General features: G+C 39.4%; 1 protein-coding gene across 2 annotated transcripts in view; it reads left to right on the top strand.

Moving 5' to 3' along the window:
• The window catches only part of NRIP1 (nuclear receptor interacting protein 1), a 159850-nt gene extending 139995 nt beyond the window's left edge, over positions 1-19855 (top strand). The window contains exons 4-5 of one of the 2 annotated variants that reach the window (XR_010840810.1): positions 15000-15070; positions 19422-19855. The gene's annotated coding sequence lies outside the window, so the exon portion shown is untranslated. The remainder of the gene's footprint in view (positions 1-14999; positions 15071-19421) is intronic. The other variant, XR_010840812.1, reaches the window with a different exon arrangement.
• Positions 19856-23123: the final 3268 nt, after the last annotated feature.

Genomic DNA, 23123 nt, shown 5'->3' with positions numbered 1-23123 from the left:
CCTTTGGTCCTTCCCCTATGGGGGCTAAAAATGGAACAGATGAGTTAGACCCTTTATTAATTCATGTATTTTCTTATTTACTAGATGTATGTTTCCTTTAAACAGAGCAGATATTGATATTTTAGAGACTGTAGAAAACTCAGATGAGAAATAGAAACTAGGATTGATAAAGATCCTTTCTGTCCCTAGAGTGGCCCTGAACATCTGACACAATCATACTAGTTGTTTTGTGATAGGGCTGATCATGTTGTACTTCAGTAACTGACTTTCTTTTGGGTTTTGTACTGTGTTCACTCTATTTCAGAGTGTTGTAGGAGAAATATGACTCACTTAGCTTTGAAAATGAGCATTCAATATAATCGTGCTCTTGTTCCACCTAGGATTCCATGCTTTAGAATCATTTAAGGTTCATTGTTGTTCCTAGTGTAAAACCCAATGGGAAAGATAGGTTTAAGTTTTCCTGCCCCTGAAGACAACATCGTAGAAATAGAAGATTAGTCCATCAGAATCATTGGCAAGAAATTAGTAAGTGTGGTTTGAATGTTTCTTTCAGAAGTTTTTCTACATATTCCTGACAAGTCCATTGATCTCTTTGAAGCTCATCCTTCCATTCGATGAGTTTAAATGGTGGGAATGTTTTTATCAGCACTCTTTGGCTTAGTGTGACAGAACCCAACTAAAAACTATTTTAAGCAAAGTGGGGACTTTAGAAGACCCAGGGTAGAAATGCACCTGGATTTGAGGCAGAACTGGATTTAGAGACCTAACACCATTAGGACTCTGTGTGGTTCTTGTCTCTTTGATTTTCTGGGTTATGCTTTATTTACCCCTCTCTCTCTCACTCTCTCTCTCTTTCTCTTTCTCTCTCTTATTGCCTCCACTTTTCTGTTCCACATGACTGAATATGTGGTTACTGATAGTTGGCCTCTTAGTTTTACACATCATAGTTCAGGAACCCAAAGAACGACTACCAGTTCTAGATAAATATTCTCAAGGATGTATTCCAATTTTCCATTTGTATCAGGTGCCCAGCTGGGATTTATAAGCTTTGACTAGGAAGATGAGGTCTGGGGTAAGGATTATGATGATGTCATCTTGAGTCTAGTGTTTACTACTGGGTCAATCCATTGTTGCCCTCGAACAGTCTATGATAACCTCATAAATGCGGTGAGGAAGACAGGCAATTCCCTCCTGAGAGGGCTGGACAGATAACCCATATGTGTCTTCTATAGTTAGCGCCTTGCCTATACATAACCATAGGCCCTTTTCTCTCTTCCACCATAATAAATGAGGTATGAGAAGTCTCCTTTTTTTAATCATATGGAGATGAACACATACAGGAAAGAAAATTATCCCATTAAACACATATTTTGGAATACATACTTTATGTTCTCCGAATTGTGGTAGATTATAATCTGATGGGTATAAAATATTTAGCCCCAAGCCTACTGTACATATATAGATTTTTTAATAAAATATCATTGTCTATGCTTTCCCTGTAAATGGATGTGTGTATCTTTATTAATCGATTAAAATTGAGTTGGGGGTTCAGGGGGAGCTTGATAAAAGAGATAAATATTGTAGGGAGAGCACTTAAGTTCTGGGATATTGTGAATGTAACTGAATAATAAAAAAATAAGACTTGGAATGAGGGAAAATGATAGGATTGAATAAGAAAAAATAGGGATTAATTGGATATGGAAATTAGTAAGTAATAAGTTAAATTACAAAGAGTCTTTTATGAAAGCTGGAAACTGGTATGAACTTGTAGCTTGAGTCTTAGGAGAACCAGGCTATCATGGATATTTTCTGCTTGGCCCCCTCTCCACCCAAGATGCATTCTCCCCTGTTTGTTTGGTCTGTGCCCTTAGAGTTTGGTTCCTACTAACAGTTTCTCCCAGGCTCCCTTCCTGGCTGGCTTCTGTTTGGGTTCTACCACCTGCAGGCTGACTCACTGGACAGGAGATTAGAGAGCAAGAGGAGAGAGAGGTCAGAGCTTTCTTCCCTGCTCCCTTCATACAGCACCCTCCCCTGAGGCAGGGAGGCTGGGAGGAGGCTCCGCTCAAGGCTCGGCTTTCTCTGGGCTGTGAACCCAGCTCTTTCCTCCCCTTTGCCCGTTCAGCCCTGTGGTGGTAACTGCTTCCCTCTCTCTCTAGTCTCTGGTGTGTAACCTTCCCTTCTTTGTTTCCTTAACTCTGCTCACACTTCAATTTCATGGTTCCTTCATTAAACTCTATTCATGTGAAATATTGAGGATAAATGACTTTTGCTGCTGGAACTCTGATATTTATAAGCGAGGGAAGTGAGGGAACTTATATATGTATATACAGAAACATATATAATATGTAAAAAGATTTTATATATATATGATTTTATCTATAAAGAGATTTATTTCAGTAATTGGCTTTTCTGATTTTAGAGGATGGTATATTCAAAATCTGTAGGGAGGGGGCAGTTTGGCAGGCTGGAAACTCTTGGACAGGAGCTGATCTTGCAAACATGAGACAGAATTTCTTCTTCCCCAGGGAGAACTTAGTTTTGCCCTTAAGGCCTTTTGACTGATTGAATGTGACCCACCCCCATTGTTGAGGATGGTCTGTCTCTCTTACTTAAAGCAACTGATCATAGATGGTAACCCACATCTATGAAATACCTCCACAGCAACACCTAGATTATGATTTGAATAACTAGGTACTATAGTCTAGCCAAGTTGACACATAAACTAACCATCACACCAGGCATTAGGGAGAGCTGTTGCTTAGAGAAACCAAGTGGAAAAGTAAGCTCCTTGAAGAGCTAGAGAGAGGCTTTGACTGGGAAAAAACCAGACTTGGGTGATGAAAAAGAGAGACTGTATAGAATAATTTATACATAAGATGAAAATGCAGAAAGATTCTTTTCCAAATAATTGTCAAGATGTGATGTGAAGTTGACAAAGCCTTACACTTTGCTTGTTGTGGCTTTTTGGTACTCAAGTCTATTGTGAGTGATTGGCCACTTACAAGGTTAACGTGTAAGTTCAGTTCCTGCCAAGTTCCCCGATGACAGGCGTGATGAGGAAGGTAGGCACCCAGCACTTGACACTTCATTGTGCCCTACTCTCAATAGGCTTATAATTTTGTGACGGGGAGCAATCATAGTTCACAAAGGATCAGAGAGCAAGGCTGTGGTGTGTGCACTGCTATTTCTATTTAGTGCATTTTTCTCTCTCTGGAGTTTCTCATGGGTCCAGCGTCATCTGGCATCTGTCCAAGGTTGTTTTATTTTTTCACTCTTTCTTGACATAGAGGTCACGTGTTGTAATTTGGACTTTGGTCTGCAGTTCATGTTACAGCACAGGCTGTAAATTCAGTCAACAAGCCTTTGTTGAACAGAAAGTACTTTGGGCATTGTGTGAAGAACCCTGAGCTAAGTATTTTAATTGGGAAGGGTCACTAATCCAACAGCTCTAATCTTTATGGCCTCCAGATTGTGCTGTCTGTCAGCACTGAGTCGGGTGGCAGAGGTTGTGGACAAAGGCCTGGGAAAGTTTCAGACAAAGCTTGAGACAAGCCTTTAGATCCACATGGGGCTGAAATCCCAGGTGGGCAACAGAGATGAAGGCCACGGGAAGAGACTGAACCAGAGTACTCAGGAAACAAACAAACACCAAAGAGTTATAATTAGCAAGGGCCAGATGTTAGGTGAGGAAGTGGGTTTAAGGACCAGGAAATGTAAAAAACAGTAAGAACTTTCCAGTCTCGGGGCTGGTGATTCAGATGGAGTTTAGAATCAATGTCATCCTGACTATCTGGAGGTTTAGAAGATAAGAGCTCCCGGCTGGTCCCAGGGATTGAGGGGCAGAGAACAGATTCCATCCTTGGCTTCCTTTACAACTCTCTTGGCGTCACTCAGTTCTAAATGGAGACCACGTTTTGTTTAGAACATTTTGGATGAGCTTTGTTTGGAGCTCATCTGAACTCTGACCGTGGCTGATATCCTGTCTGACCCCTTAGGACATTTTTCTTTCTGAATAGCAGATGTTTCTGAAGTAGGTTATGCTGTCGCTCACAGACTAAGAATAACCGAGATAATGGATCTCAAACGCTAAGCAGTGCGCCTGCCAGTGTAGTGAGCACTCAATAAATGTTAGTGATGGTGACTGTACAATCACGTGATCACCATTTCTTTTTGCACTGCTTGCCCCACACAGTGTCAGTCACATGAGAGTCAATTGCTTATGGTTCACTCAGACCTCCTAATTATTTAAAAAATAATGAATGTGAAACTGTAGTTTCATCCCAACATCAGATTCCAGGCATGCTCGTCTCTATTCTTTGACATAAACCCTATGAATGATTCTAATTTCTTTAGCTAGTTTTAAATCCAAGCAAGCCTCTCTTTCTTCATTCTCAAACCTTCTGAAAGGCAAATACATGATGTTGCTCTAACTAGTCATTATCAGTTTCAAGGTTGGAGAAGTGGAAACCCCCATTACTGTAGAGTTGATGGGAGCGGATCAAATTTCAGTGCCCAGATTTTATTTGGCATAGTCCTCAGATTTTTTTTTTTTTTTCCCCAAACAGTATCCTAACATGAAGACAAAGTTCACTTGACTGAATTCCTGGAATCTCTCTTGGTTCCTTTTTAAAAAAATATAGACTCTGTGTTAGAAACTGGACAAACTTCAAGAACAGTTGTTATTTTTACAAACATAGTATGTGCCCTCATCCATCTCTGCTGTTTCACATGTTATTTCCTTCAGAACACTCAGATAAATGCCATCTGGCCTGAGAGTTTTATTGCACTTTGCTTTCTTCGATTGCAGCATGCCTTCTTCATTGGAAACTCTAATCTCTGTCTCTCTTGTGAAAAGCGTTCTCAGAAATTTGAATTTCCCCATCATTTCCTAGAGTTCAGTGCTGCCAAAGAAGCAAACAAAAACCCTCTTTGCGCTTGTGTTCCTTGAACATTATCATTCCCCTCCTGAACACCTACAACATCATATGCAGCGGATTATATGCTAGTGAATCTGATATCTGGCCAAGCTGGATTTCTGCTTCAGAAGTTTGCCTTTTATTCACCAATGCCTTAACCTGCTTCTTTTGGAAGTGGTTCTGTTCAGACATCTGTTTGGGCTATTTTCTCTGATATATTCAGGTCTTTTCTCCTGGGTGTCTGTTTTTAATGAACAAACAGTTAAATTCTTGGATTGATATTTTGGGCAAGAAGAACTTAAAGAATGTTCGAGCTCTCTTTGGTCCTCAGATTCTATGATTCTATAACTTTTTAACTCGTGTACTTTTACTACTTCTTTCCAAATAGTCTTGATTAAACGTAAATAGCACCACTGTTAGATTTTGCATCACAAGGCTAGATTATCTGGTTTTGGATTTGGCCCTCTTCTTCTTAGTGGCATGCTGCAGGCTGAATTGTTTAACTTCAGGTTTCTTATTTGTAGAATGGGAATAATAAAATTATCTATTTCTCAAGGTTGTTGTGAGAAACAACCTTGTATGTATATGTATATACATTGCATATTATGAGTTAATAAACATAAGAACCCTAGAAGGTGCCTGACACATTATAAGCGTGTAACAACTGTTAGGACTGTGTTATTACCCTTGACTCAGTGGATGTTAGATTAGTCGCAATATCAAATACCACCTGTCACAGAACTGATGTCCAGATAAAGGATAGTGCAATGTCATGGTGAGAAAGGAAAGAAACTTTATACAACTGTGAATAAGAAATCAGATACCTCTCACAATGTTATCAAACAAAGGGTATGATCTAAGAAAATTGGGGAGAAACATTTAAACTTAAAAGAAATGAAGACAAAAATAATGCATGGAAAAGTCATTATTTATGGTACTGATAAGTACCATAAAAAAACCATAAAAACTTACTAGTTTTTCTAATAATTTCATCATTAATATATTGAGTCAAAAGATATAGGCTTAAATAATTATTTGGATGATATGTCTCTTCTCCACTCCATGGTGACCATATATTCTCTAGGGCAAATCATTCTGCTTAGTAGTTCTTTCTGATAAGATAAATACAACATTTTGGAATCAAATCAGCAATTTTGCCCCTTGGAGGCCTGGAAGCTCACAAAAAGGAGACATACATAGCTACCTGTGTCTATTTTTAACTTACTCTCCCCTGGCATGGGATCTCTGGTCACATGGAGCCTAGTGTCTTCAGTCTTTTCTTTTTTTAAAATTAAAGTATAGTTGAGGTACAATATTATGTTAGTTTCAAGTGTACAGCATAGCGATCTGACAATCAAATACTTTGCAAAATGATCACCATGACACATCCAGTAACCATCTGTCACTATACAAAATTATTACAGTATTACTGACATATTCCTTATGCTGCATATTACATTCTTGTGAGTTATTTATTTTATAATTGGAAGCTTGTATCTCTTAATCCCTTTCACCTATCTCACCCAACCACCCACCCCTCTCCCCTCTGGAAACCACCAGTTTGCTTTCTGTATCTGTAAGTCTGTTTCTGTTTTGTTTTGTTTATTTGGTTGTTTTGTTTTTCAGATTCCACATATAAGTGTGACCATATGGTATTTGTCTTTCTCTGTCAGACCTGTTTCACTTAGCGTAACATCCTCCAGGTCTATCGATGTTGTTGCAAATGGCACAATTTTGTTCTTTTTTATGTCTGAGTAATATTCTAGTTTGTGTGTGTGTGTGTGTGTGTGTGTGTGTGTGTGTGTGTGTGTGTATCACCACTTCTTTATCCACTTATCTATCAATGGACATCATTTAGGTTGCTTCCACATCTTTGTTATTGTAAATAATGCTGCAGTGAACAAAGGGGTGCATATATCTTTTGGAATTAGTGATTTTGTTTTCTCTGGCTAAATACCCAGTAGTGAAATTGTGGGATTGTATGGTAGTTCTAATGTAAAAATCTTTGAGGAATCTCCATACTGTTTTCCATAGATGCTGCACCAATTTACATTTCCACCAACGGTGCACAAGTGTTCCCTTTTCCCTACATCCTCCCCAACACTTGTTACTTGTCCTTTTGATAACAGCCATTCTGACAAGGGTAAGGTGATAGATATCTCATTGTGGCTGTGATTTGCATTTGCCCGATGATTAGTGATGTTGAGCATCTTTTCGTGTGTCTGTTAACTATCTATCTGTATGTCTTCTTTGGAGAAATGTCTATCTAGGTCCTCTGCCCATTTTTTAATCAAATTGTTTGTTTTTTTGATATTGAGTTGTGTGATTTGTTTATACAATTTGGATATTCACTCCTTATCAGATTCAGCTGGTATCCTCAGTCTTGAAGGCTGAGCTCATTCCAGGGTGGGGTGAGTGAGGGAGGAGAGCTTTGAGAGTCTGTAGCTGCCTCAAATGAATTCATTTTAGTGCTAAAACTTGTTCTCTGATGGGCCAGTCATTGTGAGAATAATCCATGAACTCTGATTCATAAATTATATAAATTCAGTCAAATATATATAATCAAGCATGTAATATAAAAATATATAATAAAAAATATATAAATCAAGGCTGTCAGTCTGGGTACAGTCTAGGCTAATCCCACAACTGATTTAGATGTCTGAACTAAGCTGAGCTGCCCAGTCTTACCCTAAGCCTGAGCTAGTAAAATCTTTTCCCTGTGATTAGGACTATAAGACTAACAGCATTTGGGGCAATCTCTCCAATTATTTCAATATAAGTCTTCCTTGTTTGATCAAAAAACCCCTAATTTGCTTGAAGGGTGAATTAGTCCATATCTATTTGCAATTCAAAGGTGACTTGAATTATTGCTTATACAAATTATTTGTATAAAACACAAAGTTTCCCTGCTTTGATCTGTGTCTCTTTTTTCAGTTAATAACAAGAGGGTGACCATGAATGTTTAATTCTTGTCTGGGTCAGAGATCTTGAAATCTTTTGCAATACCAAATTTTGAAAGCTTCTATATTGGGAATGGGAAGATGTTTGCTTCCGCAACGTCTTTGTGAGAATATAACCAGTATTAATATTTTAACTAAACATTGTATTTTAGGCTTGCATTGAAGTCTAAACATCATGGGAGTAGATGTTCTTCTTGCCATGTTTAGAAACTACACTACTTGGTATGTCAGGCTCTAAGGAGAGCAGAGATGTCTAAATACTGTGGCCCAAACAGTCCAGACGTATCAGAGTAACTGGGTGGATAAGCACAAAGTTACCCAGGGCCTCGGGTTTTTTCCATCTTCTTGCTCTGCTCACTGCCAGGGTATTGTTCACACCGGCATGATTAAAGGTGAGAGACACTCTCTCCGGGAAACCACGTGTCAAGGTAGAACTCTATTTCTGTAGAAGGGAAGAGCTTCTTTGGAGGAAATTGAACACCAAAACATATATATAAATATATTTTCCCCCTATATTGAAAACTGGAATTTAATAAAGACTTCCATTATTTCAGAAGTATAGGCTGACTTTGATAGTACAACAATGGAGATGTCCTAGCTGATACTCTAACAGGATGAAAATTTGGCTATGTGAGGAACTCTTTGTACCAACTGATAACCAAACTGCTTGGGGTGGAGAAAAGGAGGAAAAATGAGTGTGGAGTACAGGTGCGGGAAAGGCAGTGAGGGAGAAAAGAAGAGGTTGGGGAGACATTGCTTGCCCCCAGCTGGCCTGAGGGACTGCCATTAAGACCCAACTGAAATCAGGGTTAGGGGCCAAGGAAGCTATTTCAATGAGTAACTAAAGTGACAGTGATAAGAATGATGAAGTTGAAAGTAATAATGTCTATACCATTTGATGAGTGCTTACCAACTTCTAGCACTATGCTAAGCACCTGATATATTAAGACAGTATTTCATTGACTTCTCCCAACAATCTTATGAGGAAGGAATTATCATTTCCACTATAATAAAGAAGGAAAAAAAGGTTCAGAAAGGTTTCATATCTTGCTGAAGGTCAAAGAGATAGCAAGTGGCAGGGACAAGTTTGGAATCCAGATATGATTTTAGAGCCAAATTCTAGAGCACTGGATTGTAGTGGTCTCGCTCACCAATAACAATGTGCAGCTCAAAAGCTGGGGGAGAGTTTATTCTTATGTTTTTTCACACCCTTCCTTTCCCTACCCCCACCCTTCCTCTCACTCCATCAACCAGTCCCCCCACCCAAAAAAAGAGACTACTGTGGAGCAGCCTGGGAGCACTTCTACAGAAGACAGTAGTACACAGGGAGGGCTATGCTCAGAGGGGGGACCCAGAGCAGGGAACCAGTGAGCAACAGGCCTTAGGGAAAGGGTCAGGGACAAAGAACATCAAGTGGCTTGTTTCTGAGCATACATAGGCTCTCTCCCTGGGGCTTTGTGGAAATAGAGAAGATCTTAAGAGGGAACCCAAGTTCCTAAGTGATTTGGATGTTTCAGTTGATGTGATCTCATTGGCCTTCCTATGCTGATGAGGCTCAGAACCACCCAGCTACACTGGTAATTGCCATAGACTGTGCATTCCCTGAACCTCCCCCAAGTGCTTCTAGGTCTGCAAAATGGAGGAGTTGCATGAGATGATCCCTAAAATTTCTTTTAGCTTTAAGAAGCTATGAACTCATAATTTAGTTTCAGCTGGAACCCAAGTTGGGAGAGGAGGAGCAAATTCATTTATACTAATTGTGATTCTATGAAGAAGCAGCCAAGGCCAATGTGAGGGGAGGAAAGAACAAATGGAAAGTGACATGGCTTGGGACTGCGCAACCATCTAGAAATGTCACAATTTTGAAGTGCTACATGACTCAATGTTTTGCTTCTATTTTTTAATCTAGAAAATCCTAACATAACCAAGGAAACCATGACTGTAACCCTTTTTTCTGGGGCCACTTGCCCTGGCCTGGAGTCTCATATTTCTATAATTGGCTCAGGCTCCTGGGTCTCCAACCTCTGGAAGATGAATATGAAATAAATCTAACAGGAAGTTATTATTCTCTCTCATCAATGATAAGCATCATGAGAGTCATTCTAGATGTTAAATAGATAAAGGAGTTATTTATATGATCATCTTTCTATTGTCAATCTGTCTATCCTTCTCTCCATTTATTCAACAGCCATTCACATAGCACTTACCATGTGTCAAACACTATGCTGGATACAGGGGAAAGTGGGTCCAGAAAAATGACACACTTTCTGCTCTTGGGAATCTAAAACAATACATCAGTGGCTGATAGAGAGCTGGTTTCAGCCAATGCACTAACTGCTATGACTGAGCAGTGAATTCAGTGTGTTCATCGCAGAACAGAAGCACTTTATAAAACCAGCAGCATTAGTAAAGGAATTCAGAGAAGGGCTAGCCTGATCTGGGTCTTGAAGTATGAATATGAATTACCTGGAGGAACAAGAGGAAAGGTATTCCTAAGAGCAGACACATGGGAAGATATAAGAAGGGTTTGTGTGGCACATTCAGGGAATAGCAAGCAGTTTTGCATGACTCAAGCACAAACGATACTACTAAGGAAGAAGAAAAAGTTGGGACCATTTTGTGGAGAGGCTAGTGTAATACGTTGGCTGGCCAAGATGTTTGATTTTATCCTAAGGATAATAGAGAATTGCTAAATCAGTTTAGATGGGAGAGTGACTTATTCTTCAAGAGAATTGTGAAAATAAAGTATATGTAAATTGACAGTCCATTTGTGACTCTCAATGGCACTGGTGATTTCTGGATGCATTTCATAGCATCTTCCTGTGCAGTGCCCCTCATTCTTCATTTCTCATTGTCACAGGTATCACCCAGGGGCATTTTAATACCCTAATGATCCTGCTCTACCTCAGTTCAATTAATTCAAAATTTCTAGGGCTGGGACCCTGACATCAAGGATATATATATATATATATATTTGTGTGTGTGTGTGTGTGTGTGTGGTACGTGGGCCTCTCACTGTTGTGGCCTCTCCCGTTGCGGAGCACAGGCTCCGGACGCGCAGGCCCAGCGGCCATGGCTCACGGGCCCAGCCACTCCGCGGCATGTAGGATCTTCCCGGACTGGGGCACGAACCCGTGTCCCCTGCATTGGAAGGGGGATTCTCAACCACTGCGCCACCAGGGAAGCCCAATCAAGGATATTTTGAAGTTCCCAGGTGATATCAAAGCACAGCCAAAGTTGAGAACTGCTGTGCTCATGGTGTTTCAGAAACCTGGCAGGACTGTGTGAATTCAGTCTGTCATAGACCCTGTTGAGTCTCAGCTTATCTTTGCCATCCATTAAGGTATACACTGAATCCTGTTCCTATCAGGTTTCATTCAGTATTTTGGAAGAAGGACCTTCCAAGGAATTGCATGGGAGTTCTCTCTCTCAATCTGATTGTAAGTTATTGCTGGAGGCTGCAAAATTAACTACACATTACAATATAGTAAGACAATTACTCTGATGTCACTGCTTGCACAGATTGCTATGGAAGGGACACTTGCATTCAGAGAGAGAGAGTGAGGTGAGGTGTGAAGGAAGAACAGTACTGAGGCAGAGTACAGGGTCCCATGGATCAAGGACTAGTGGATTATTCCAGGAACAGGGATCAGAATGTGTAAGGCAAGGGGGCATGAAAAAACGTGGCAAAGACGTGGCACTTTGTTCATACCACCTGTAATACACGCCTCACAGTGTTCTGTATCGTTGATGTTATATGGATTCAGTCCTATTTCTATCCTATGAGAACATTTAGGATAAGTATGCCCATAACACAACATGGTCTTACCCTATAATAGCCTCTTATAAAATGAAGTGGTTTGCAGGAAAAAAAAAATACAGAATTCAGTCAGACAGAAGGCTGAAAACAACTAGCTCAAATACAATGTGGTGACTTAAAAATAAAAAAGAAGAAACATAAATATTCATGAGAATATATTCACAAGATGAATTGAAACCAGAATTTATTCTCATGAATGTAACACCAGCCAAAGTGAGCAGTGTCCAGATTCCCTTCACCTTCTGATTTAATACCTGATTTTCCCTGTCCATTCTTCTAAATTCAGTGACTTCCTTTTGGTCAACATCCTAATCGATATGATCACGTCTCTCAAATTTCATCCTTTACTTTGAAGTCACACTTTGACTCATAAGGAATTTCCACCCTTCCTCACAGCTGTTGAGAGGGGAGTCCTTCCTTACAAGAGGAAGTAGTCTCATGTGCTCTCCCCACTTCCTTCCTGGCTTGTTATTCCTGGGTCTGGGTCATCCAGCTGCATCCAGGAGTCCCAGAGGATACTGTGAAAATTACAGTGTAAATGGGCCTAGGTCACAACTTCTTTGGAGCTGTATCTTCTAGTTTTAATTTGTATTAAAATTAATCAGAAAGTCCAAGAACTTAACTGACATTTGTCAAAACAAACATCAGTGAAAGGTATTTATTATGAATGTGTTCATTATATATCTTTATTTCAAGGTTCTCACTGTTTTCTGTGATTTTCTCATTAGACTGTACAAAAATTATTAAGGTAGACAAGCAGGTGGTATTATTCTCATTTGGATAAATTGTGACAAAGGTGCTTTCACAGATTTGTTTTTTTTGTTTGTTTTGTTTTTTTTTTAACAAAGAGTTCCCAAAGGGCATGCAATGAAAAAAATGGACACATATATCATTTACTTTATTAGAAAAGGACACTTAGGGGTTTCATGAAATAGCAGCTTAATATGATGTTGGTTTAGGGAGTTTTTCTAAGCAAGCTGGTTGGATTGGGTTAATATTTAGTTGGCTCTTCCATACTTCTTAAATGTGCCATGGCTACTTTAAGAAAGCTAGTCTTATCTTTATGAAGTAAATATAGTCATCCCTTGACATGTGTGGGACATTGTGGAATTTTTTTTCCTGAATATTTTTGATTTGCCGTTGGTTGAATCTGAAGATGTGGAGCCCTCGAATATGGAGGGTCGGCTGTACATATTTAGAGTTTTACAGCTGTCCTCTTGGCTTCATGTTTGAGCTTTAACATTTCGAAGATTTCAAATATAGTCCATTCCTAATTCCCATGAGGTTCATTGGGTTGATTCATCCATATCTTTATTCTTTCCACATCCCCCATCATTTTCAGCAAACACCTTTTAATTCCTCAGTCCTTTAAATCTTTCAGATTTAAACTACACTTGAATTCCTGTTTGAACAAAACAAACAAACAAACAAACATAAATGGTATAGAATTAGTTGTAGAAATTGCCTTAAGATAAGACTGTAAACACAATTATTTTAAAAATGTCTTAGGTTTATCTTTTCCAGATATGCCAATCTCAGGGCAGAGATAGGTTAGGAAAGAGCTTTTGTGACTGCTCTTTCTTTGAGATTCAAAAAATAAAATAAATTCAGATGTTCAACTCCAAGGCAAGTGATGAAGATCAAAGCCTCATTTTATTACAATATTTTTATTTTTATTGAACAGATTCACTTTGGACATTGGCTTGCATTTAGAATGTTTACCCTTTAATAAGTGATCTGTTTAAATGTGGATCAGAGAACAAGGGTTTCTGTTTTACAGTTCAACTTTTGACCTTGGGGGATGAATGGGTGGAGGCTAAGAGGAAAAGTCCACTGTGTTTTTACTGAACTTTTTACCCTTAAAAAAAAATGAGCAAGTTTAAAGTTCACACAGTGCACAAGAGGTCTCCACTGGGGATTTCTGGTATTATTAACTTCCTGACCTCAGATAATTAAAAAGAAAGAGCAGAGCCACCTCAGACTATGACTCAACTTTGAACTTTTAACCTCCCAAGTAAAGGATTTAAATTGTAAATGGTAGACTCTGGAAGCTTTCTTATTGCTATTAACTTCTTTCATCCTTGGTCTTGAAGTTATAATTTAGGCCAAGAGCAGAGCCTGATCTTTCCTTTTTATTTACTTAACCTCTTTTAGCAGAAAGCACTGAGAACACCATTTACCTAGAAATGACAGCTATTCTGGTGAAAGAAGTTAAGCTTAAAGGGTCATTGAATTTTGGAACTAGAAGCAACCCTAGATGATCTGTCCAGGCTCCTCAGCTGTGAAAGACAATAGAGAACCAGGGAGGCAAGTGACTTCCTTAAGGTCAGACACAACAGGAGCACAAAAGAGCATCCCTGATTCATTAGCTGTATTTATTTCTGTAGTAGAGGGATTCAAGCATGATTGGGGGGTAAGAAATGTTCTCCTAGGTAGCGTAGGGGTCTAGAGAATCTGTGCCTTTTATTTCGACGTTAAAATGAATAAAGTAGAAAAACAAATCACTGATTAGGGAGTCAAGAGGCCTGGGTCCTTCACTCTACTGGTTTGTGTAAGCCTTAGGAACTCATTTAACTTTCCCAAGTCATGATTTGCTTGGTTGTCAAATGAAATGTAGTTGGGAGGAGATAATAAGCATCTGAGACTCCTTTGTGTTATGACATTTTTTGGTTCAATGGTATCCTTGCCTTAAGAATTCCTGCTACGGTTCGTGTATAAACACTGTATAGATATACAATTCTCAGCAAAAACTGGGTTTTCTTAACAGAGAGGGTAGGGCTAGACGGCTGTGATTTTAGGGTAACTGGTTACATGACGCTGGGCTTGACACTGATGAGGAGGCACTCCTTGCTTTAAGAAAAGACAAAAATCCCAAAGGAAAGGGGGAACTATCATGTAATGAGACATAAGGAACAGGGAAAAGAAGAACAAAAGAACCAGGACAAAGAAAGGAGGGATGACCAGGAGAACAGGCATTAGAAAGGAGGGTAACAAAGAGATGGTAGACCCCTTGGTTGGATGGGGACCCAGTCAATGCTTGTGCTACTGAGAAAGCCGAGGACGACGTGGTGAATCTGTGGGAGCCACATGCTCTTAACACCGAAGCTGAGATAGGCGACTCTCACTGGCGCCTGTACAGCACGCAGCGTGTAGCAGAGCCAGTCAGCCCGGGGCCCGCTCTTGCCTACTGCTATTTGCTATAACACCTTTATTGCCTTCAGTTAGTTACTCACACTGTGCTCATTCCCATCTGTCAAGGAGAGCTCCCTTCCAACATTCTGTCCTTCTTTTCTTCTATTAAAGAGATCCTCCCAGCGTGGCTGCAAAGCATGGAGTGGATACTGAGCTCTGAGATGAGGCAAGTCTGGAGTGGGGTGAGCAATGATTTTCTCATTTACTGGTCCCAAGAAATGAGGGAGATGTGACTGTAGGGTCCTGCCCAAGACCCTCCTGCAGAGACAGCTGTGGGAAAAGGAGGTCCTCATGGCTGGCTGGAGGGAGGCCTGTCTACTCGGCCTGGTAGCAGAGGGCCTGGGGTCGCTGCCTGGACCGAGTGTCAACAGCTGTAATTGACTCCTATCCCGTCACAGATGTTTACCAGCTCCTCCACCACTCTCAGCTGCTTTACACTAATTTACTTCTGCTTTACAACCTCCTCTCTTCCTTCTCCCTCCTACAAGGCCAGCCAAGGCAGGTGATTACTATTTGAGCAAGAGACTGCACTAATGTGAATATGTCTGATCAGGTGATTGACGTTACAGACCAGTGGGCTGCAAATAACTGTTCATCGGGGGTTTTGGTGGGCAAAATTACCCAACTGTTTTCTCTGCTAAGTAAGGCCCATTCATTGACTAAATTCCTCCCACGTTTTCCGGTCTTGAATACATTCCTTCCTGTATAGATGTCCAGTGTGCCGTCATGTTAACCTCAAGATCTCCTGAGGAGGGAGGTCATAGGTCACTAAGCAGAGCAGGACTGTCATCATGAAACAAGTCATAATGCTTCATTGACACTTTTGTCAACATCTAGAGAGGAAATAAATAAAGGACTGGGTTTGGTCTGCCAGCTACCTCTACTTACAATGGAAAACATCACAATGCAAATAAGAAATGTAGTACTTGTGAAATTAAAAAGAAAAGGTTTATGCCACTATTCTCAGTGATGGGCTAAAGCAAATCACTGGTGGCTCAGTTCAGGGTGATGACGATGATGTTTTTTTTTTTTTTTTTAATTTACTTATTTTTCTTTTTGTAAAGTATCTGTACCTTAAGGCAATGGAAGAAGAACAGAGTCAAGCACAACCCAGAGAACCAGTGCCAAATGAGTCAGTATGTGAATTATCTGCCCTGAGGACTCTTTTTAAAGTCAGGCCCAAGAATCCCCCCTTGCAGGTAGGAGAGTCTGAGTGCTGTGAAGGGTAGCCAAGTCCCACACCCCATTTCTGAGTTGCCCCGGCCACATCCAAGGTTAATGGGATGGCAGTGGGCACCAAATAGCCTTTGCTGCCTCTCATTACATCCCACAACCCCAACTCAGCTGACAAGCCAAGACCTTGCATCTGGAGGCAGCCAAAGGCTGATGGATTCTCTACAGCTGTCTATTGTCTCTGGCAATATGACCTCTCTTGGCATGATTATTTGAACTGATGATAAAACTTAAAAAAAAAAAAAGTTTTCATTGAACTTTTTACCCTTAAAAAAAAAAGCAAAAATGAGCAAGTTTAAAGTTCACATGGTGTACAAGTGGTCTCCCACCAGCCAAAAAGCCCCTCCTCTCGGTTTTCTTCCTGTATACATTTAGATAAACTAGATCTCCATATATTTGTCTGATATTATTCCTTTGGTCTGAGGCACCCAGCTGGCAAGCATAAGTCATCTATGGTGATTAAATTTAGTAGAGTATCCATGCAAGTGCCAGGAGCTCCAGAGCCCTTAATGGAATTTTGGCAGGCAAGGCAGCAATAATTGTACAGCAGGTACAAGGCAAGGGGGAGTCTGGGAGTTCAAGGAGCTGTAATCTTCTCCCTTCTTTGCCCCAGCAGTTCAGAAAGTGCACGAGGATCTAAATTAGGTGTTATTTTAGATTACAGCTTGTCACACCTGACGCAAGTGACACCATCAGGCAGCCAGACGCCAGTTGGAGATTTGTTGATATCTAGGGAAGGCAAGTTTTGGCTCATTTATTCATTCAATCGGTCATTCAAATAACATGGGTCATGCCCATCAAGAAGATATGTCAGTCTCTGGACACAGGAATCTTTTGGTAATCCCTTAGATATAAAAGAGCAAGTTTGGAATTATCACTGCTAAATGCCTGTTCATCCAGGACTGCTAGACAGAGGGAACTCCCCTAGAGGACTTCTGACATTTTATGTAGTATTGAAAACCAAATTTGATTCTCCTTGTGAAGAACCAGAGAAACTGGTCCACTTTACTCCTGAGAGGAAAATTAAGAGCTTCCCCTACAAATTTATAGTAGCCATATGGATGGGCCTTCCTTTTACCTCCCTACTACAGCCTTGAGTTGAGGGAAGTGGAGTTGGGCTAAAACTGTACTAATTTATGTATCGAATACCTACATATGCAAGGCATCATGTGGATAAAAGATTAATTAAACATGGGCCGTCCTTGACCTAAAGGGAGAAAAACCTTTTCATATGTAATTGCAGTGTAATTCTGGTAAGGGCTGTATGAGAAAAGGGACAGTCTGTGGTAAGCTGTTTATAAGAATCCCAGAGAGAAAATTTATTTATTGAACATGAAAAGATAGATATAAACATATTAAAAATAATAGTATAGATTTTTTTAAAATGCAGGCAGTGCTTTATAAATTGTAGAAAGCAGTTGAGACAAGACTGTTAAAGAGTGAGTGAGATGGATTAAGCTAATGTAGTAAATAATTCCTTAGACTCTTGAAAATGGTACTGTTTGAAGTTTGCATTTTTTAAATTAAAGATTCCAGGAAACTAGAGACTTCTGGGTAATGTTTAAATCATTGGGAATTGATCTGACATTTAATGGCAAAACGTTGACTCTCTAAGGCCATAACAAAGTCAATGGGTCAGGGCACCTCCATTACCTAACCTTAGCTGGTCTCTTTTCATGACATATCAGAGTATTGATCCAGGTGGTTGTGTGGGATTGGGCATGGAGTTCTCTATCCTTATTTTAAAGTTCTTAAAAAACTGGGTCTAACTAGTATGTTATATTCTGCCATGATTTGCATTTTTGTGTGATCCCACAGAAGGGGCCTGCTCTGTCTCTTATTTATCCTCCTATTTTGATTTGTCTGTACTCCCTGGACAAAACTTGAGTCTTCTTCTGAACACTCTCTATCCAGTGTTCATTCACTGAGGGTCTTAACATTCTCTAGGCTTCCATTCTATATTTTGCCTTCAAACTTCATTGATCCTCCAAACTTCAGTGTTGCTACTGGAAGGGTAGTCAGTTTTGATGTTCATTGAGCTGTGATCCTGAATGATCGAATAAAATTTGCCATCTATATTGCTAAATCTGCCTTTATGTTTTGGACCCATTGTTAACAAAAGGGTGCTAGCTTAACTACGATATATAGTCTACCCTTACTTATATACTTTCTGTTTGGACTCTGAAGGTTGATTGCTTTTTGAGTTTACCTCTTAGTTATCATACTTTATTTGACTATGGAAATGTTGGGCACTGGCTTCATAGGTTCAAACTGTGATTTCAACAATGCAGGAATAATATATGTATTTTAAACTGAAGTGTAGTTGATTTACAATGTTTCAGGTGTACAGCAAAGTGATCCCATTATACATACATACATATATATATTCTTTTGCAGATCCTTTTCCATTATACATTATTACAAGATATTGAATATAGTTCCCTGTGCTACACAGTAGGTCCTGTTGTTTACCTATTTTACATATAGGTTCTATTTCTTAAAATTGAACCTATATATCTGTTAATCCCAAACTCCCAGTCCATCCCTCCCACCCATCCCCACGTTGACAACCACAAGTGTGTTCCCTATATCTGTGAATCTGTTTCTGTTTCATAGATAAGTTCACTTGTCTCATATTTTAGATGCCACATATAAGTGATATCATGTGGTATTTGTCTTTCACTGTCTGACTTCCATCACTTAGTATGATCATCTCTAGGTCCATCCTTGTTGCTGCGAATGGTGTTATTTCATTCTTTTTTATGGCTGAGTAATATTCCAATGAAGGAAAAATTTAATCTCTAACACTGTAGGACTATACCTTTAGCTTTTCCAAACAGCTTTCAGACATATTTTCCCATTTTACTCTCATAACTCATCTATGAAATAGGAGTATATGCTAATTCATGAGATCAAGCAAATACATTCCCATTACAGATGACTAATAGAAGCCATAGGAACAGTTTCTCTGCAAAGGAGCCAGTACAATGATTCTTGTACTTGCATGTTCCCTTCATGTTCTTATTAAGACCAAAAAAGGGCTTAGAGGGTGTGGTGGAGATTACAAGTTGTCCACCCAAATCTATACTCCATTGCTTCTGCAGTAAGATAATGTCATAACTGGGATAAAGCTGCCCATCCATAGACTGTATTTTCCTGCTTCCTCTGCAGCTAGTGTGGCCATAATACTAAGCGCTCTCCAGTGAAGTGTAAGCAAAAGTGATAGATGCCATTCAAGGCTTTCCTTGAAAACTTGCACGCTCACTTCTACAGCTTTTTTTGTTTTTTACTCTCCAGCAGGCTGAAATAGTGATGACTGGATGGACCTTAGGAGCCAGCTGTTGAAGGTGTCAGTACTAGCCTCACTCTGCGCTGGGTTTCTGCATGACTGAGTGGAGCAGAGCCTCCCCACCATCGCCCTTCCCTCTCAGATGGTTTCTGGAGAGATAAATCTACTTGTGTTTTATTTCAGCCATTACATTTTCAGGGATATTGATTCAGCAGTTTAATTAATATGGACAGCTACTCGATTTTACCAGGAAAAACTTCAAGAGCATTTAAGTCAGGACTGGTGATGAGACTGAAAATGATCAAGCCCTGACTTTACGCCCTCTCTCCATTGTATATTTGATAGGGAGGGGGAAGATTAGGAGCACAGGAGAGAAGAATAAAAGAGAGGTAGGTCAAGGGTGAAGAAGGCAGTGTGGAGGCAAGAATTGAACTACAGAGAGGTTTTCACTTCCTCAGAAATGAGTGAACTAAGAACATTTAAAAAATTGAACCAAAGGGGGAGGGGGATGGGAGAGGACTAGAGAGGGAGGTTACGGTTAGGGGATGTAAGCTTTCGTGTATAAAATGGATAAACAACAAGGTCCTACTGTACAGCACAGGGAACTATGTTCAATATCCTATGATAAACCATAATGGAAAAGAATATTAAAAAAAGAATATGTACATATCTGAATGACTTTGCAGTACAGCAGAAATTAATACAACACTGTAAATCAACTATACTTCAATAAAAAAAAAATCTTTTAAATTGAAACAGAAACCCTCCCTGCTTTTTTTTTTTTTAACTACATATAGTCTTTATTGAGTATTCTAAACTCATTGGATGTCACCAGCTAGTGAATTCTAAATTCTTTGTGTTTGATTCACTCTTCATTCCAGTGAGTCAAACACCAAGAATTTAGCCAGGGTTCTAAAATAAGCACTGCTAGAACAGTCACCCTGGACACGTATTGCAGAAAGTAACCTCCACGTTTTCTTCTTAAGTCTTTTCCAATCAAATTGTGTCCTTTTTCTTTAACACATGTCACTTAGATTTTATCTTAGTAGGTCATCTCAAAAGTCTGTGTGCTAGAATCCAGAGAAATAGAGAGATAAGCATCACCAACATTTATTGATGATACAACTACTTAATATCTTCCAGAGGTGCTGAAACAAACACATTCACATGAAAACAAGGCCAGATAGAGACTTTAAAGGGCTCTCACAGACAAAACCATGGGGGGAGTGTGTACAGTAATCCAGAGTCATCACTACCCTAATAGTATCTGACCTGAACCTGGCACAGCTTCAGAAAAAGCCATGTGTTCAGGCTAAAACAAGAATGAGAAAAAAGGAGAACGTTGCTTTCTTCTAATGTGGTAAATAGGGCATGAAGGTTTTATAGTTTGCTAGTAGAACCAGTTTTACAAGTTCTCTACTTACCCACAGGGCTTAGCCTTAGGGAGAAAAAATAGTTTTATTCAGAAGATACCTTAAGACTTTTGGTAGAACATTTGAATTTGGTATCCAGAATGAAGAACTAGATTGAAGTTGTTATGTCTATATTTATTGGGATGAAGTTTGAAACTGGAACTATTACATTAAATATTTTTTTTCATGTGTGCCATACTTCCCATTTCTGTTTCTGGCATGAGGAAGTGATAAAAGAAAGCTTCTTATGTGTCCTCTTAAACTATGTGGAGTTGGGGGGACCGAACCCCCTCCATTAAAAATCTGACTATAACTTCACAGGTGGCCCTCCATATCCAGGGCTCTGCATCCACAGATTCAACCAGGGTGGATCGTGTAGCACTGTAGTACATATTTATTTTTTAAAAAACTCCACATATAAGTGGACTTGCACAGTTCAAACCCATGTTGTTCAAGGGTAGAATCCTTGTATTCATTTAATTTGCTTTCCCAGATTGTTTACTTTAAATATCAGGAAATGATCATTCATTTAATGGATCCAGGTCTTTGACTTTTCTCAGTCTGGAGAAGAAATAGCTTTAAGGAAGAAATCCCCACCGGGTATCAATATGTGCGTCCCTCTGGGCTCATGAGTGCGAGTGAGAGAGAGATAGTGGCAGAGAAATGACACAGAGAGAAGAGACAGAAACCATGAAGCCTTAAGGTAATAAAATCATCTGCAAAGTTGTTGAACAATAATATATTTGCACATTTCAAGTTTCCTTTCCCTTCAAGTTTCAGTATCACTCAGTGGAGTTGAGGTGACTTTTCCTTATGTCTGCTACTGCAGACAGTACCAAGGAGACAGCAGAGAAAGAGGCATATAAAGAGAAAAGGACTATATATGTGTTTGTATGTAAAGTTTGTCTCATTCATTCCTCTCTCCTGGCTCAGTTAGTGGGAAGTATTCTCATACCAGTTCTTTCCTTTAACAACTTGTCTGCTTTGATGAAGACAAATCAACATCAGCTTTTTGTGACCCTTAGGGAAATATTCTATATCTAGTGGTTATACTGATTTTATTAAAACCAGTGTGAAATCTCTGCTTCCCTAGGAAGAAAATTTTATTTTTCTTCACTGAAGATTGAATGAGAAAAAAAGAATCTGAATAAATATTATATTCAATTTTAAAAGATATGAATACAGAGTGGGAAGAGATTGCCTTTAAACTTCAAGTTTGGAACTAAATACACATATATTTAGACATATATTTTACATATTCTTAATTGAGAATATTAATACAATTATAAAGCCTTAATAACGGAATGTTTTTATCCACTCAAAAATTAAAGTTTTCATTACATTTAAACAACTTTTTCTGAATCAGGAACAAATTGCTTTTCTTCCTTCCTTCATTTGAGGAGCTAAAATAAGTTTTTGTTCTTAACTTTCATCTTAAAGGTATGGCTATGCAGCTGATAGCTGGCTTAGCAAGATATCCTCACATCCTCTTCCACAAGGACCTCTCTGAAATTTAGAGTCAATTCTGGCAGGAGTTTTGAAGTTCTAAAATAATCACAAAGTTTTCTTGTCTTTAATGATTCTCCGGGACTGTGAGAGCTCAGGTATGCCAGAAAGGTACTTGAAAAGAACAAGAAGTACAAGATGGCTTTGTTCCATTCAAATTAGGGTAGCTGCATTACTGCTATATATATATTTTTTTCCCCAGTGAAAGCTGTTCCTCTATGTTTCTCCCTATCTCCCAAACTTCAGCATTCTGGATCACAAAAAAAGTAAACTATGTGACAGTCCTATCAACAAGCAGTCCATATTTTTGTTAAGTAAATGGGGGAAATTAGAATTGATTTCTTATTACCGAAAAGATACTATTGTCAAAATAAGTGATTAGTTGAGCAAGAAGGGAAAATTCACCATCACTTGTCACCATCACTCAAGGCAAGGCTGCACTCAGCCTAAAAATGAAAGGGAGATGAGTTGAAAATGAAGACTTTCTATATACTGCTTTGTACTCAACTCTTTTTTCAACCTCTGCTAGGAAGGAGAATGTGTTTTCCCTCCCAAGCAAGGAGCAGCAGGGGTTATCTTTTCCTGGAGGAGCTGAAATTTGTTTCCTTGTCAGAGGAGACAGACGCGGTCAGAGAAGACTCCGCCTCCCGGAACCAAAGTGCAGAAGCTGTGATTCTGGTTCATGACAAGAATGACGAGTGCTTATTGGCAGAGCAATCAAGCAAGACACCATCTCGCTTGCTGGACCACAAATTGCAGCACTGATTTAAAAATTATATACAGGACTTTTTGAGC

Source organism: Kogia breviceps, chromosome 5 (assembly GCF_026419965.1).
Source record: "Kogia breviceps isolate mKogBre1 chromosome 5, mKogBre1 haplotype 1, whole genome shotgun sequence".
Classification (NCBI taxonomy): Eukaryota; Metazoa; Chordata; class Mammalia; order Artiodactyla; family Physeteridae; genus Kogia; species Kogia breviceps.
The sequence above is the reverse complement of the archived record's forward strand: the minus strand, read 5'-3'. Positions and strand labels throughout refer to the sequence as shown.